Raw genomic sequence first — 17704 nt, 5'->3', positions numbered from 1 at the left:
AGGTTAATACTGTTACTTTCATTCCCCTTCTCTATACAAAGAGCCATTGTCCAAATCTCCACTGATCCAGCCCCAGGAGTCTATCTCCTGAGTCCATCCTCTCTCTAAGCTCTACAGCTGTTTCATTCCGCACTAGTAGAAGCTGTCATGTCTGAGTATTTGTATCTCCACCCAGAATGATGTGTTGGAATCCCAACCCCTAGTGGGATGGTACTATGAAGGACTTTTCGGAGGTGATGAGGTCACAAGGGCAGAGCCCCAGTGGACAGAATTAGTGCCCTTTTACAAGAGGTCCCAAAGAGCTGGCTGCCATCTCCCACTATGAAGAGGCACAATGAGGAGGTGGCAGTGAACCAGAAGACAGGCCTCCACCAGACCCTGAATCTGCTCATGCCTTGACCTGAGCTTCCTATGTTCTAGAACAGTGAGAAACAAATTTGTCTTATTTAGAAGCTATCTGGTTTATGGTATTTTAAACAACAGCCTAAATGGTCTAAGACAGGGACATTAATCACAGACAGGAAAAGTATTTCTTTCAAATTTTATAATACCACCACAAATATATACATTTGATTCATTCATTCACTCATTCATTCATCATTCAGCCAATATTTGTGGAGAGTTAATGTGTGGTTGACATGATAAATACTCATGGTAGGTGTTGTGTGTGTGTGCACATGCACATGTTTGTTTATTATGTGTTAGGGGAATCATACATTGCTTATTTGTCCTTGAGTTATAAATTATTTAGACCAATCCCAGATCCGGTGCTGGGACCACCCCTAATTCTCTCATTCTCTGATACTTTAGGAAAACGAGAATCGAGTGGGAGGGGTGGAGAACACTGAGTACCTAGCCTGATATTCCCCTTACATGGTTGAGCAGGGTGTGAAAGTGCCACATCAACTTTCCCTCTTATTTAATCCATTCCTGCTTCAGCCTCCCCTGCCAGAGACATGATCCGCTCTGTGTGTCATCACTTATCACTGGCCTTGATGACTGCGCCAGGGAAAGGCAGGTGACTCAAGGTGGACAATTCTATACACAGAGGGAGACACACACTGTGTTATATTTGCTATTTGGAAGTCATGCAGAGTTGAGCCCTGGGTATCTCGTTGTGTTCTGACCTATGGAGATAGTAAAGAATGATACACTGATGCCATAGAGGAGCAGAAGTCAGAGAGATCAAATGACCTCTGAGAGACACAGGTATTTGAGATGTCCAGTGTCTCAGTTCTAGCCCTGTGAGACATACATTCAATTCTTAAATTTTCTGTAATTTTGCTTGTTTGATTAACACCCCCCAAAAAGAACAACAAAACCTCCAGCTATTTTTACATAACTTCAACAGATTTCTTTCCCCTGACTTCTGACTTTGACACACATTGACCCCTCATTGGTCTTTCCATAAGAAAACTGGGAACATTTCCTCTCTAGCCTCAGAACTGTGAAGTTGGTTCCATGTGGTCATTGGCTCTTGGTGCCACCAGGCCGCATTCTTCTATTATAAGAGAGTGGACCTTCACAGTGTCTCTAGTTCCATTTTACCCATGAGCAGCGCTGTGCGGGGGTATTTCACAGTAACTCTAAACAATGGAAACAACGTCAAGGCTAAACCAAAATGACTCTATCATTGCAGCTTGCTCACTGGTTGCTGGAGCGTTGCTATGGGCGGAATGCATCTCAGTTCTGCTCAGGGATAATGTGTAGAGTGATTCCTCAAATCAAAGCAAAACCTAACTATTAAAATAGATTTTAATGGAAGATTAAACAGAAGTCCTGTAAACATCCATTGGTGGGTGGGCTTGGGAACCTCTTCTCCCCTTTGATTACCACTGTTGCACAGAAAAACAGACAGATTATAGGGGCTCCCTACTTCCAGGTTGCCCTTAATATTCTCATCTCTAACATGGGGGACCAGGTTCTGGGTTAGATGGCCTAAAATTCCCTTTCCAGTGTTACGGTTGAATTGAGTGGAATCCAAACCATCCCAGCAAAAATGAGAGCAGAGCTCTCCATACAAAGGTGTATTTACCTGATACCTGAGTTAACAGACCTATAAAAGACAGGGCGTAGCTAACTTTGTGTATTGAGTGGTGGGGAATCTCAGTCTATATTTTTAAAAAGTCTCTTTGCTATTCCTTGCAAGGATTTTCCAGCAAGATAAAATTTCTACTATAAGTTCAACCAAAGTTAAGGGACCTGCTAGGGGAAATTAAAATCATCACCATGGAGAGAAAGCAGCTTCGATTAAATGAAGCAAGTCTGATGTTCCTAGTCTGGTGCTTTTCATGCTGAAGGTGTTTGACCCAGACAAATTATTTTCTTCTTTCTTCCCCTTCTCCTACATATTTAGTTTTTAAAGACTCTTTGCATCTTAAGATCCATGTAATCATATACTGTAGGGTTTATCTGTGTCCCCAGGAAATTAAACTCATTCTGAGTTGAATCCATTAAATTAATTTTTAGTGCCAAGCACGGATAGTAGAAAAGGATAAAGGGAATTCCTTGGAAATAATTTAATTACTATCAGAAGCAAGATTCGATATATATATATATATATATATATATATATATATATATGCTTACCGACTGCCCACAGAAATGGAAAGCAGGCACCGATATTTTGAAGACAAGATGAATTGCTGGGTAGGTAAAAAGGAAATGAATGCTAATTAAGCTGGGATGAATTAATGATATTTCTCATTTAATTAAGAGATAAGGTTACAGTAGTAGAATCAACCTCATTGTGTTACATTTCTAAGAGTTCATCAGAGAATACAATAAAAGAGGTAATTAAAAAGCACTTCATGAGAACCAGAAAACCATGCAGAAATTATATAAGCATATTTTTTTGCTTTTCAGGGAGTTACTTTTATATTGAGGGTGGTAGTGGGATGGGAACAGTTTTAGAACCAAGAGATAAAATGCATGAAGACACCAAGGAGGAGTGATACTGCCGATTTCCTTTCCCTGGAAGCAGCTAGATTTGTTTCCTGCAGGCTTCCGTACTTTGCAGCAAAACTAAAGAGAGAACTGACCTTTCAGGGTACTGAGAACTCAACCTGCTCATGATCGGGGACTGGGTCTCTATGTTTGATGTTTGCTGTCCTATGTAGTAGTGATGTGTGGATGGGAAACCATAAAATATCAGTACAGCCAAAGTCCACTTGCTTTTCTATGACTAGGGTTTTGCTTCTTCAAAGTTTTACCCTCTGACTCTTATTTAACACGTAAAATAACCTTAGAAGTCTGGAACTTGCTTTACCATTTTTGATAAGGAAACCAAGGCTCAGGATTTAGATAACTTTCTCAAGTGACTTGGGAAAATACAAACCTAAAGTTTACACAACCAAATTTGTCTCTCTCCTTCAGTATCTGTCTCTTGACAGGAAGAGCTTCTCTTGGGTTGTAAAGCTACAGCCTTGTGAATGTTATTATACCGTATACAGAAAACTTGGTTTGTCTTGTACAGAGCTGTGCTCTCATTTTCTCTAACGGGGTATAAAGTGTTTTCTGACAGTCCATTCCAGGAATCATCTAACTTTAGGGTGCAAAAGAATCATTGAATACATTTTAAAAAATTCAAATTTGTTGTTTTTATTCCAAAGCTAGGGGTTCTGCATTCTGACGCCTGTCCTAGGCAGCTCTGTTTCCCGTGATGGCCAGAACAGTGAGAATAGAGCTCACGTGTTTTTACTCCCTTGATGCAGTATCAAACAGTGACTCAGATAGTTTGTTTATCTCTTGTGTTTTTGTCTTTGAATTCATAATGTTTTTTGATTTTGACATGTTTTTCTCCTCTGGAATTATGACGTCACCACTGAATTGTGTAACTTTTAAAATAATATGATAAAAATTTCTCTTAGATTTGTTTGCTTTGGACAATCCTATCAGGTTTCATATGTTTCAGTGACACAAACCTATAAAATCTTTTTATGATCCTTCTAGCTTGAACAGTTTTGATCCTTCTGTAGTAATTGTCCAAAATTCAGTTACAAGATAATGATTTTCAATTACTGTTCTACCACCCCGTCTGGTAATTAAAGCAATCTCTTGGAGGCTTTCAGGTTACTCATCTCTGTAATGACACATACCTCACTGGATTGTAATGAAAATTGAGTCAGAAAAGGCATGTTGACTTCATAAACTGCAAACATTAAAGGAATGTCGGTTGACTTAGCTGCTATTAGTTTCAGACCAGAATATCGCTGCTGGCTTTTTTCAGAAGGATAATGGAGCTGAAACAGAACTGGGCTGTAAAGACTGGAATCAATCAATGCACTGTCAGCAAATCCACAGCCCCAGCCCAGGTTCCAGTGTGCACAAGGGCTCCGAGTGGACTGCTTTAGGGTAAATGAGAGGACAGACATCAGTGATACCAGCCTGGAACGCTTCCCTAAGCCTGCCATGAAGACAAAGCCTGACCCTTGAGAAGTCTGAAGAGTGATCCTGTCTGAGATTGTGTACCCAGAGCTACAAAAGGGAGCTTCCTGCATCAAAGTCAGTGTGGACAAACACACACAGTAAAGACAGAGTCTGCCCAGGAGTCTGCAGCTTTGGGAACGATAGATGGCTTAGGAAGAAAAGTATTGCATTCCACGTGAGGAATTGGGTACCAGCAGCAGTGACAGCAAAGAACCGCTGCCTTTGGAAAGCTTGTTGGTGGAAGGGTATTATGCAGGGACTGAAGGAGAGAAAGTCTCAGCCCATGAGTCGACCTTGGGGATTCTGAGAAAATGTGGAAATTTGGGGAGGGATGCGTAGTGCTTGGCTGTCGGAGTTTCTTCAAGCTCAGGACAGAATTTTCTCCTTATTCTTAACCTTCTTTTAAACAGATTTTCTTCTTGGTTGATGGCACCAAAAATACATACCCTTAGTTGAAGTCTGTGGTCTAAATTGCAAATAGACACACACTTCTGCTCGCACTGTCACTGTCTTTCATGTCTCATGGGTACCTTGGACTCAGGGTTTTCCAAAACATAGGCACAACCAAACCTGTGGTTTGATCCCAATCTTGTATTCCTTGGATCAGTTTATGATTGTACACCTATTCAGCTGTACCACTTTGTTTCTCTTTGTCCTCATTTTAGGCACTCCATCAAGCCCTTTCAATTTTATGCCTAAATATTCACGATGCAGGCTGCATTTCTCCATCTTGCGTCAGTGTGACGACCGTGTCTTTCATTTGAGCCCTCGCTGGTGTGCCCATTCGCCTTTCTACATCTTCTAACCTTCCCTCATTTTATCTTTGAACAGCTTCCAGACTGATCATTTAAAAAGGCAAATCTGTATTATTGTGCCATGCACTAGCAATGAGCCCTCAGGGATCCTGCACTGTTTTTAGGGGGACACTGCAGTCCTCGGTGGGGCTGCTGTGATCGCAGGTGAAGTCCATCTCAGCAGCAGCTTTTTTCCTTTGTTCTCTTCCTCCAGGTCTTTCCTCAGCTTAATGGAAGCTTCCAGCTCATTCTCAAGCCAAGGGCTTTCATCTGTGTTTGCCAAGAGACTCTTTCCCCTCCATCATCCAGTTAATTTCTTGATTTACAGGCCAAAGAATGCAGCATTAGAATCAAACAAAAATCCCTTGCTGTGTGCCACATTCTTTTAACACCTCGACTCTCCCATCATGGTATTTAGAACACTGGCCTGTCTCTTCCTCCAAGGTGAGACTTCTTTTCAGGGAGAGACTGTATTGATTTTGTTCACTTTTATGTCACCAGTGCCTGGCACAGGTGACATAATTGTGGACATTTTGTAAATAGCCAGTAATTAAATAAATACAAAATCCTGGGAATTTCTTCTTGAGTGTGCTGCTACCCTATTTCAGTAGCATTCCATCCAGTGACTCGTCAAAGCCCCACACTAACAGGCCAGCTGGATGCGCATGCAGGCATCTAAGATTGTTAACTAAAGAGCACATTTTTTCTTCCCCCTAAAAGTAATTACTGGTTGCTAAATATTCAAACATACATTGAAAAAGCAGCTCATTAAATTATGTTAAGAAATAAATTACTATTGCTAATTGCTTCTAGTAGTTAATTACTTCTAATTATTAGTCTGAGTAATAAATTACAGCTTCTGATTATGTTGTGGCACAGTTGGAGCATTCAAAAATGTAATTTTCCTAGTTGTTTATATCAGAACGTGTTTATGGGATTACAGAGCCATAATTACCCCAAATAACTGGTAGCAAAAAATAATAAACTTTTGATAAATTCAATTGAAATATGTCATTTCTTTGTCAGCTTATTTAGAAGATCAAGCATTAAAATGAAACAACCATGCTTGACTTTTCCAATCTCTTCAGGGAGTAACAATATGTTAAAAATTGTGATTTTTGTTTTATTTTGGTTGAATGATAATAAATTTAAGTTTCTTTTGTTATTTAAAACAAGAAAAATAAGCAGTCTTTGAATAGTGTTAAAACTTAGGCAATACCATCAGCAAACAATCCATAGGATGAAATAAATTAGGGCTACTTCACAATATGTTGTCAAAAATAGTAGAAACTCCACAAGTATTTTACAGAGTTACAATGCAGCTAAAGTACACAAGCCTAAGTGTAGGACTTTCAGACTTCCATTCCTCTAGCTTGAGTTCATTATTGCATTTACCAGTCTCGCCAGACCAATGACAAGATTAGGTAATCTGTGAAACTGACTGTTTTTAAAATATTCCTACTAATCGTCACAATCTTATTTCATCACTATCTGTTCTCCATAGACATCTGCCATTGTCCCTTGTGTGCTAGGCCTGATTTTCAGTGGCTCCTAAGACCGTTATGTCTCTCCTGCAATCCCTTCCCTTTGAATGTGGGAAAAGCCTGTGACTTGCTTTAATGGATATGGCTGAGGTGATGGGGGTGTGCACGATTCATGTGAGTAATTACTGAAAAGTTCAGAACTGTCTGTCTCCCTCCATGGCTGGTTTTGAAAAAGCCAAGCTGGGAAATATCTTGTGTCAAGGAACCATGATGGTCTCTTGGTGGCCAGCCCTCAGGTGACAATCAGAAAGAAGTTGGAGCCGCTGATCCTACAGCCACAAGGTGCTGAATTCTCTCTATAGCCTGCGTGAGGTTGGAAGCAGATCTTTCTCCACTGTAGCTGAGATAAGGTGTCAGCCCCAGGTGACAAACTAGAATCCTTGTGAGATCCTAACCAGAGACCTCCACAAAGTTCTGCTCATGGAAATTGTGACACTAAATGTGTTGTTTTAAGGAGCTAAATATGCAATACTGAACCTTAGCAGGACCTGGAATTTTCTCTTTCTACTGTCCCTGATGGTTACGAATTCATCAGAGATAGATCTTCCAGGAAGATTATTAGAGGTTGCTAATTCCCTCAAGCGCTGATAGATGGTTCAGTTAACAGAGCACAGGATTTGGGACAGAAGCCTGCTAGTCTGACAGTGAAATCACCATTTTAATGAACCTAAAATGCTGGAATGTCAATAATTCCGTGAACATAAATACTTTCTGAGTCTTCCACAAATAGCTATTAGCTTTGATTACCTCACTTAATTTCATTGTTTCTCCTTCCTTACCTGTCCAATCAGGAATAATAATAACTAAGATGTTTTACAATTTTACCTACTTTATCTTGTTGGATCCTCACAATTGCTGATGGCAGGTTTTATGAATTCCATTTTCAGAAAAGAAAATTGAGGCTCATGAAGAAAAACAAGCAATATAAAGTTACCTGGTAGCACAGGCAGGACTCAGACCTGGCTGAGATGATTCCACAGCTCATCCTTTTGAGTTTATTGTGCTACAATTCTTTCATCAGGGCGATACTCCAGTGTGGCCACAAAAAGTTGGGCTTTATGTCCAGATGGATCTGGGTGTGAAGTATATTTTTACTCTAGTATATCTTCTGGAAAAGTCACTTCTAGACTTGAATTTGCTTGTGTAAAATATGTGGATAATAGTATCTATCTCATCAGATTCTTTTGATAATCAATTGAGTTTATACTGCCAAGGCTATACCAAACAGTCAGAAAATCAGCTCTATTTATTGGCATCATAAAGTCAAAACGAGTTTATATGAATAAAAGCATCTCTTAACTAGTGTCTTGGTACATTGTAAAATTTATTGCAAGTGTGTAGTCCTTAATTATTTGGAAAGTGGAGAGCTGCTTATATAATTAGTATGAATCAACACAATGACCAACTAATTAAGTTATAGGTCCAGGAGAATTAGCCAAAGAAAGAAAAAGAGTAAATCATTTGACTCTCCTTAGAGCATATGACCATTTTATAGGCAAAAATTAACAAATTTTGTTAACAAAAATTAATAAAGTCCCAGATCATAGACACACACACACACACACACACACACACACACACACACACACACACAGATTTCTTAATGATCAATAAATAATAGAACTCACCATTTCATTTCCATTTTTGACTTATAATTAGTTGTTTCAGCAAAGCTTGTCAGGCAAATAATCTGGAAGGAGAAGAAGAACTGTGAGCCAAGGAGTGACAACGTATGAATTCAGTTTTAAAATAAAACTCTCTTAGATTGAGAAGAGCCTGCAGGGAGACTAAGTGGAAGCAGGAGGAGAAGTTATTGTAATCTAAGAAAGCTACGGGTCAGTGTGACTGCAGTGGAGAAGAGGAGAAGAAGGAACGAGGGAGAGAAGAAGGGAAGAGATGGGTAAGGAGAGGAGGAGGGCAGGGACAGAGGGAAGGAGGGGGCAGAGAAGGAAAGGGGAGAGAGAAAGAGAGAGGGAGAAAGGGAAAGAGAAAGGAAGAGAGGAGAAGAATAAGAAGAAGAGGAGGGAGGAGATGAAAAAGAGATTGAGACTGATTAAAGCTGACTCTACAGTATGAGCTCTGGAAGGATGGAGTCGATACTCCCTGAGGTGGAGGTAACTGCTTGAGGGCTGGATTGATGCAGAGGACCAGGTTGAACTCCAGACATGTGCATGTTGAACATTAGATGCTTGTTAATGTTCACTTAGTGATGCTAACAGGCTGTAACAAGTCCCAAGCCCAGGGCAGCATCTGAGTTATCGGTGTGCATTTGAAATCTGATACATGGTTGGTTGGTATTTGAAATCGGGAGCCTTCAGATGCTCTCCAAGGGACTAAGGTACAGGAAGCACTGACGGTGGCCTGGAATTGGTGGGCAGAGGTAGAAGGGTGGGAAGGGGTTGAGTTACCATCAGAGTAAATGGAGTTGAGGGAGCAGATCATCAAGGTGTGACTCTGGTCACCTGAGGGATGGAAGAACGGACTGGGTGAGATGTGATGATTAGGGAGAAGCAGGCACCAGAGCTCATCAGGGCTCATCAAGAACACGGGAGTGGTTCAGGGCACTTGTGACTGGGCAAAGCTGCAGAGTGGCAATCAGGGGGTTCACCAGGGAGCACAAACATCCTGAATTCTTTTTGTTTGTTTAGTACTGGGGACTGAACTCATGACTTCTCACTTGCCAGGAAGCACTTGTGCACTAGCTAAATCCCCAGACCAATACCCTGAATTCTTAAAGGAAGAACCTAAAGGCAGTGAAGGTGCAGAGACACAGCCTGGGCTCTGTAGGTATAGTGGATGATGTCACCTTGGCAAGTCTAGAAGCTTAAGTAAATAACTCGGCAACTTTACATCCCTGGATGCTCCTGGATGTAGTTCATCATGTCAACTTGAGAAGTTTAGAAGGTTAACTAAGTGACTCAGCAGGGGACCAGGGTCCTTACTTTGTGACATCCTAAGCCTGTGACAGAGGAGGGCAGGGAGACGGTGTGAGTGCTATACCCGACACAGGGCAGGAACCTGCTTACACTATAGAGGAGGGAACAAGCTTCTTCTCCCATTCTGTTCGTGCTGCATTTGCTGTCTTCTGCTGCCTTGAAGTGTTGCTCTGGTGCCATGGCACCCTGCCTTGGAGCCAACTGATTATGGACTGGAACCTCTACAAACTATGAACTAAATAAACCTTTCCTTCCTTATTTTTGGGTGACAGGTATTTTGTCTCAGCAACGAGAAAAGTAACCAAGATATAACTAAGAAAAGGAACTAAGCCATAATCCCCAGACTCTCATCTCAAGGCTGCTCCTTTCTTTTTACTGCTTAATGTTGTCCAGTCTGCAGTTTAGATAGGTAGAGAGCTGAGCAGATGTTATCAAGTGTCTTGGTCTCTTTCTTCATCAGTGAGAAGCAGTACCTGACACCTGCAAACTGGAGGGGGAGAGGATGATTTTGGTTCACAGTTTGTAAGAGGTGTTGGTTCATAGTCCACTGGCTCCAGTGCAGGGCAGCCTGGCAGAGGGGTGTCACAGGGGAAAGGCTGCTGACTTCAAGGCAGACAGGATGCAGAGAGAGAAGGGAGGAGCTGGGAAGGAAAATGGGCCCTTTCAGGTCATGCCTGCAGTGACCTATGAGAGCTCTTCCAACTGGTTCCTGCCTCCATAATATGACCACCACTCAAAGGCCTCACCTGTGTGTCTGGGGGACATTTTAGACCTAAACCATCACCTGGGAGCTAGATTTCAAGGGGGAATAATACACAGTGCGTTGCTAGGTAAGTGCTTCTTAACATGGACTTCACTCTTCTTCTAATTTGGAGGGAAGTTCAAGGTCTTCTTTGTCAAGGTCAATAGGAAACTTCAGACGGTAAGTGGCAGCGACTTATTCCTTCTTTTGCCTTGGGGAAGCAACCAGCAAGTGTACAGTTTCTCAAGCTGAGATTCAAAGAAGCGATCCACACAGGAAGATGTGAGAGCCTTTCCTGCAGCTTGCAGCTGGTCTTCTGCAGTGACCGACTCTGGCAGTCGCTGCCTACAGCTGCGCTGATTCAGTATGGACTGCTCCTTCTCAAGGACTGCAGACTTTGTGGCCTAGACCAGGGGTCAGAAGATAATGGTCCCTGGGCCAGTGTGGCTCACTTTTGGTTTCTATCGGAGGGGCTGAGTGGGATGCAGTCACATCCATTCAGTTTTTGGTGGTTTTCATGCTGAAACAGTAGACTTGATTGCTTGCAATAGAGAACATGAGTCTTGAAAGCCTAAACGTTTTACTGTTTAACTCTTCACAAGAAAGAAGAACTTGCCATTTCCTGGCCAAAGTATAATCAATACATTTGAGTTTAAGCTAGTTACCCTAAAAAGTTTCCATGAGTATCCCCAGTGTTTAAGAAAATAGAAGAGAGAATCCTGATAGAGTTAGGGTTCCCTAGGTGCAAAGTATTAGTGAATGGATAAAAGTTTCAGCATTGTTTTTTTGGGAATATGGTTTACTTGTGCTGGTGTCTTTTTTGAAAATCCAGGCCCAGCCTTAAGGTGGACCCTTGTATCACCACAAAAGTCCCCTCCTTTACCAAGTTGGCCGGAATTCTGGAGTGCACCCATGTGAAACACCTGATTTAGAGGTACCCTGTGTCTATCTCAGGTTGCTAGGTATTGGAAGCATTTCCACATCTCAGTGTCAAAAATGTTTGTATCACTTATAAATAATACACCGGCCTTAGCGTGTGTGTGTGTGGGGTGGCGAGACGAACAGAGAAAAACTGAAGACAGTTGGGTAAAGGCAAAACCCAGCTGGCTTCACTATTTTTGAATTTGGAAATATCTAATACATCCAAATTTTGAAAAACTTTTTGTGACAGTTTGTTGGAACATGAAAAGGAGAAGAACCAAAGTGGGAATCATGTTTGTAATATTGAGTTAGTGTCGTTGTCATAAATGACTTCCCCTTCATCTTTGGTGATCCCTCCAGAAATCCACGCTGGGGGTCATTCTGAGTCTTTGTCAGTGTGCACGAGTTTGATGGGCCCTGACTGTGGTCAGCGCTCACAGCCGCCTGGCACACGCACTATGAATAGTTCAAGATGTGCAGCTAGGGGGTTGCTTTCTTGGGGCCCGTGCATCCCCTGACTGGGAGCTGTTGAGGTCAGGGGGGCTCACTGGCCCCAAGAAGGGTGAACAGTTCCTCATCTGACATGCTGAGGATGTCACTTGATCAGGGTGATGTAATGTTAGTGCTAAAAACAATCGACCGGAAGACAAGACAAAGGAAGGTAGCTTGGGTAATTTAAAATACTTTCAGGGTAATCCTCTAATCCTACATTCTTACTGTAACAGTTTACACATAACTGAAACCATATGGATGTTTAACAAGTTATCTCCTTTTCCTGAGCACAAAGAAGGAATATTTCAGCCTCCCTCAAGCCCTGAAAGATCCGGCCTCTGCCTTGCATGGCCAGCCACAGGCCAGTGTTAAAGACGTCTGTGTCACAGGATGGGAGGAACTTGGTTCCTGAGTCATTTCTGGGAGAAATGTCAACCTTTGTTTGGAACTGTGCTGTGAGAAGAAAATAAAACTTTCCACTTTGTTCACACCACTGAGATTTGGGGTTGTTTGTTGCAGTGGTTAGTTATCTTCACGGTGCATTTGCATTACATGGTGAAATTAGATAAAAGTAATTAATTTTAGGAGAGGAATACTTTCAATTGAAAAATAACTTTCTATGGAGCAATGAACATGAATGAACTGTAGCCCATGTATATAGTTACAAACATACGTTCAGCAAAAAACATGAACCAAACAAAAATACATGCCATACCATACCATTCCTACAATGCCGGAAATCAAACCGGAAATCAAGAAAACTTAGTGATACACTGTTTAGTCATTCAAACACACATGGAGAAATTGAAGAGCAAAACAAAATTGAAGATGGTAATGCAGGGTGGTCGGCCATAGGAATGCCAGCAGGGAGAAAACAAAAATTCAAAACTCTTGGTAACATCTAATTTCTTAAAGTTGGCTGCTGGTACAATTTTGCATTTATTTAATATTCTTTATAACAAATAGTTAATATATATATATATATATATATATATATTTTGTATATATTAAAAACATGAGAAAGTCACACTGCTCATTTAACTTGCCAATGCAATCATATATATATATCTAACATTTAATTGTGTACAGTTGCACACCACACACTCAGTGGTGGCTTGCTCAGACACACTGATTATGCACTGTATGGTGTTGCACAGCACTACAGATTCACAGAGGCATTACTGCAGAGGACTTTAGGTATAGAATCTGAGAGACTGGATGGAATCTGTGGTGGGTCAACTGATAGTCTGTCACACGCAGCTGAACTGAGTCAGCGTGGCACTGGGAATGGAAGGTCCACCCGAGGATTGCTGCCAACAGCACTGAAACAAAAAACAAACAAATAACTTGGAGGGGAAGATGGTGCAGTTGATTCTCCAGGAGAAGCTAGAATGCTGACTTTCCTGATGTGAACTCAGCTGTCCTCATGGTCAGAGGAGCTCAGGTCCTCGCTGTCACTGAGGATGGCTGCTGTTCTCTGCAGGGGGAGCTCTGGTCCTTCCTTTGAGTATTGCTTCCTGGCTCAGGGCGGATCCTTCATCCTGCTGGTGCAGATTTTCTAGCTTCCACTGCTGACTTTTGGGCCTTCCCAGTGCAGATCCATGAAACAGACTTGCATGAGACTCTGTTGTGGGCTCTAGGCCTCCATGTGGACTCATGTAGGACATTGTTGTGGGCTCCAGATCCTCAGCTGGCTTCTTTGGGTCTCTAGTGTATGGACAGATCTCCCATGCTGTTTTGCATTTGACTCTTTGGATGAATATTATAAAATAATCTTATAAATTATGTGTCTAGTATTAAAAGATTTCCTCTGTAAACTCTGACTACAACAGTTACTTGTTTTTTCGTTTTGTTTTGTCCTGTTTTGTTTGAGACTGGGTCTCACGATATAGCCTATGCTGGCCTCAGACTTGAGGCAATCCTCCTGCCTCAGCTTCTCAAGGCTGGAATTACACCTTTCCTGCCTTTGATGGATTTTCAAAATAATTTTGACAAGATATGGGTGTTTACTTACTGGCTGACACTGAAACCCAGGCCTTTATACATGCCACTCTGGTGTTCGACCTGATTCATACTGGGGAAATGGTCTCTGAACTGGGTGCCCGATCTGTACAGCTTAGGAGGTGGATTGTGGAGTTCTGTGCATTTGCTTGCAAGTGAGAGCACCTAAGCTAAGAGGGCTTTGCATTTGTTTTAGCCTGGAATTCAACAGCTCATGCTGGTTGCAGTATGCATGTATTTCATGCTGATTAAAAGTTCTGGTTAGCAATTTATCTATCTTTGATTAATTAAACACAGGAAAACCAATTTATCATTAGTCTCCACTTGGAAGACTAGATTTTTCAAAGCATGAGGCCCATGGGAAGAAATTAATAAAAAGCATTTCATTAATAGAGGTTGGTGAGAAGGTTTAGAAATGGTGTACTGCATTAATTTAAATTCAGGTTTCTTTTGTATTCATCAATTCATTCATTCATTCGTTTGTTTGTTCATTCATTCAAGCAGTATTTACTGAGGCCAAGTCTGTGTCAGACAGTTCCAAGCACGGAGGGTAGAATGGAGAGCAAAACCCGTGTCCCTGCCCTTGGAGAAGCACCAGCACAGGACTGGTGCTGGTGGCAGTGGGAAGAGAAGGCACAGGGCAGGAGCTGGAAAGCACTGCATGTGAGGCCAATCGATCTGCCGAGGGCTCTTCCTAGTTCTTCAGTGACTGCAGAACTTTGGGCGAGGGATTTAAGTTCTTGAAGTTTCAGATTTCCCTTCTGTGAAATGGGACAGCAGCATCAATCTCATGGAGGTCCTGTAAAGAGCTGGTGAATTTGTGCATACTTGACACCACACCTGTCTGTATGAAACTTGTCCTGTTAGTTCTCATGGGTCAGTTTCTAAATCTCATCTATCCCCCACAGGAAGCCTGTCTGTTACTTTTTACTCCTTGCTAGGACAAAATACCCAACACCCAAAATGAAGGAAGGAAAGGTTTATTTCTTACAGTTTGTGGAGATTTCAGTCCATACTCAGTTAGCACCAAGGTAGGGTGGCATGGCAGAGCTGTAGTTTGTAGCAGCCTCAAAGAGCAAGGCAGAAACCTGCAAGAGAGAGACACACCTTCCCACTGTTACATCATATCCTGGCTCCACCCGTAGGGGGTGTAGCACTTACACCACCAATCCGAGCGCTAGACAATGAACCAATCACAAACGCTAGATTTGGTTGCGTTTATAATGAGGCTTGGGGCCCACTGACATAAACCATGACAAAGCCTGGCTGGGCAATGTTTGGTACTGACTTTTGAAAATTTGAAAATCGGGTCAGAAGTTGGAAGAAATTTCCTAGGATGAACGTGGCCCTAAGCAGCAGAGCTGCTGGGAACTCAGACCCAGGTGTGCTCATCACCAGGCTGGGCTGTCTGGAAGCCTCAGGGCTCCTCTGTCATCCTGTGGATGAGAAAGTGGAAAGGGAGGAGCCCTGGTCTTTCCTGCTGAGGGATCTGTGATTCTTGCCATGCACAGGTACGGTAATGAAGGCATCCTGGGCAGTATATCAGTCCCCAGGAGCTGATAGCCACGTTTGAAAAATGTAATTTCTTTGACTCGATTTTTATGAAGAAACATACAACATCTGAACATTTCTTTATCTACTTCACAATATAATTTGACATGTCAGATCAGGCAGAAAAAGAGGGATTTATCTTTACACAGTGAGGATTTAGTTTACAAAACACAATGGGCTAGGTTCTTCTGGAATCCTTCTGACCAAGATCCAGCAGGTTCTGGAGCTCACTCAGAGGGCTCATAGTAAGTGTGGCTTAAAAATTGTGGCTGTAGTGAAGCCGACAGAATCTGCACATTAAAAAAAATATCTACTAAAATTTCATGTGCATAGTGTTGGGGAGGAGGAGCTGCCTTTAATATTGTGATCAATCTACTCCTGAGTGAGTCACAAGAGCTGTTTCTGCTGATTGTCAAGTTGCATTCATAGTGAAAGATCTTCCGAGAGAAAAGGAACTATTTCTCACTGTTCCCAAAGCTTATTGAATCATAATGCATATGATGGTTGTTTCATTTTTTATTTTTATTTTTGATTTTAAAGGGAATAAAACAAAACAATAAAATGGGATAAAATGTAACAGTGAGAACAATGTTGGATTTCAAAAACAAGACAGAAGGAAACTCCCATAATTGCTATATTGCATATTGTTATCCTCTAAATATATGCTCAGACTACCAGCTTTAGGCCTGCAAAGTCAATCAAACAATGCAAGTATTAAATTGTTTTTTTACTTCAGACGCTATTATCTTGGCCTGTGTTCCTGCAAATCAGCCAGTTGCTTACAAGGAGTGAGGGTGGGGAATACAGTGGGCAGGCAGTGGCACTCTTTGTGCCTCCCAGCCTGCATGCTGGCTGGCTCACCGAAGGGTGTAAGTTGGCCTCCTAGCCTACATGGCTGCTGTTGGCTTGATGGCTGTTTCATAACCCACAATGAGCAGTGAAATGTCCTGGCACCAGAGAGTCTCTTTCCATGAAGAAGCAGGCTGAAGACAGTAGCAGGAAATAAATAGATGCACCAGGTGTGATATCTCTGCTTTGAGGGAGAGAGAGAATGGCAAGACTACTGCAATTACGGGCCCCAGGGAACACAACACCATCATTCCGTGGCCTTGAGAGGGGTGGGAAAGTGCCAGTGATGAGCTCATGTGCAGGTCAGATGAAGCTGATGAGGTCTGTGAAGGTCTGGCTTGGAAGACTGCAGTGATGCCTGTGAAAGCTACAAGCTTGGGGTAAGAAACTGGAGCGTCCTAGGACTGCAGCAAATAATATGTTCCCACTTGCTGGATAAAGAGAGAGCCAGAGGGCAAAGCGAGGAAGTCACTGTAGCTAGTTAGGTGTTGGTGGTCAAACCCAGCTTCTGGACTCCTAGTCCAGTGCTTTCTTATCATCAAGTCCAGTTTCCAGGAGCATCCATTGGAACTTCCCTTCTGCCACAACTGTCCTTCTGGACCAGTCTGTGGCCAGTCAGGAAGACAGGACCATGACAGATAATTCAGGGTTATGGGTGGGCCAGTCAGAGAGGTGTGTGAATGAGTGGAAGGCTGGGGAGATGAATCAGCTTCACAACTGTCAGATGTCTGATTACTCTAGGTCTGAGACCAAAGGAGGAAAGTGTATGACCAGAGCCCAGGAGAGGTGCTACCCCAAAAGATCCATAAACTTGGAGGAGAGACCAGCCAGCAGAACTGGGGCCACAGCAGAGGGATTGCTGAGAGGAAGCTGGGCTAGGCAAGGCAGTGCAGCCAGGTGGGAAACATTTCCGGGAGTGAAGGAGCAGAATCTGGACCGTGACTGTTGCCTCCTAGAAGATGGTGTGCTAGCGTCTTCCACTGTACCACACTGCTGGGAAGCTGGTGGTGAAGAGCTGTAAGGAATGTGGTTTGTAGGGGTCAGAGCAGGGGAGGAGAGGGAAGCAATGGGGCTGAGAAAACTGGCAAACCAGCCTCCCAGCAACCCATGTGTCCCTCTCTGAGAGTTCTTTGAGGAGTTAACTTGCAGCAAGCTGGGTGTTGGGGACGCCTAGAAGAATTTGTGGGTAGTCCTGGAGTCATGGAGGCGTTAAAAAGTTGGGCCAGTAACAGTAACTAGGAAGTACCTGGCAGGTCACAGAGCAGGATGGCGTGTTAGAAAGTGTACAACTTTAGTATCTTTACAACACTACTCTGCCACAGAATATTTTATTTATCCATTCATCCATTGGTGGATATACAGGATACTTTCAAAATTTAACCACTATGAATTGAAGTGCTGTAAACATGAGTATGCATGTTTCACTGTGGTATAATGCCTGTAACT

At 42.5% G+C, this 17704-nt stretch overlaps 1 long non-coding RNA gene across 1 annotated transcript; it reads right to left on the bottom strand.

The window, feature by feature from the left end:
* Positions 1–7700: 7700 nt before the first annotated feature.
* LOC134471732 (uncharacterized) lies at positions 7701–14973 on the bottom strand. Its single transcript, XR_010041323.1, has 3 exons — positions 14850–14973; positions 8395–8456; positions 7701–7838 (listed from the first exon to the last, which is right to left on the bottom strand). It is a non-coding gene; the product is annotated as an uncharacterized LOC134471732 (long non-coding RNA).
* Between the last annotated feature and the right edge of the window lie 2731 nt (positions 14974–17704).

This window comes from Cavia porcellus, unplaced genomic scaffold, assembly GCF_034190915.1.
Source record: "Cavia porcellus strain 051 isolate PalLab524CR breed Dunkin Hartley unplaced genomic scaffold, mCavPor4.1 scaffold_19, whole genome shotgun sequence".
In the NCBI taxonomy this organism is placed as follows: domain Eukaryota; kingdom Metazoa; phylum Chordata; class Mammalia; order Rodentia; family Caviidae; genus Cavia; species Cavia porcellus.
Note: the sequence above shows the minus strand (reverse complement) of the source record. Positions and strands in the feature narration are given on the sequence as shown.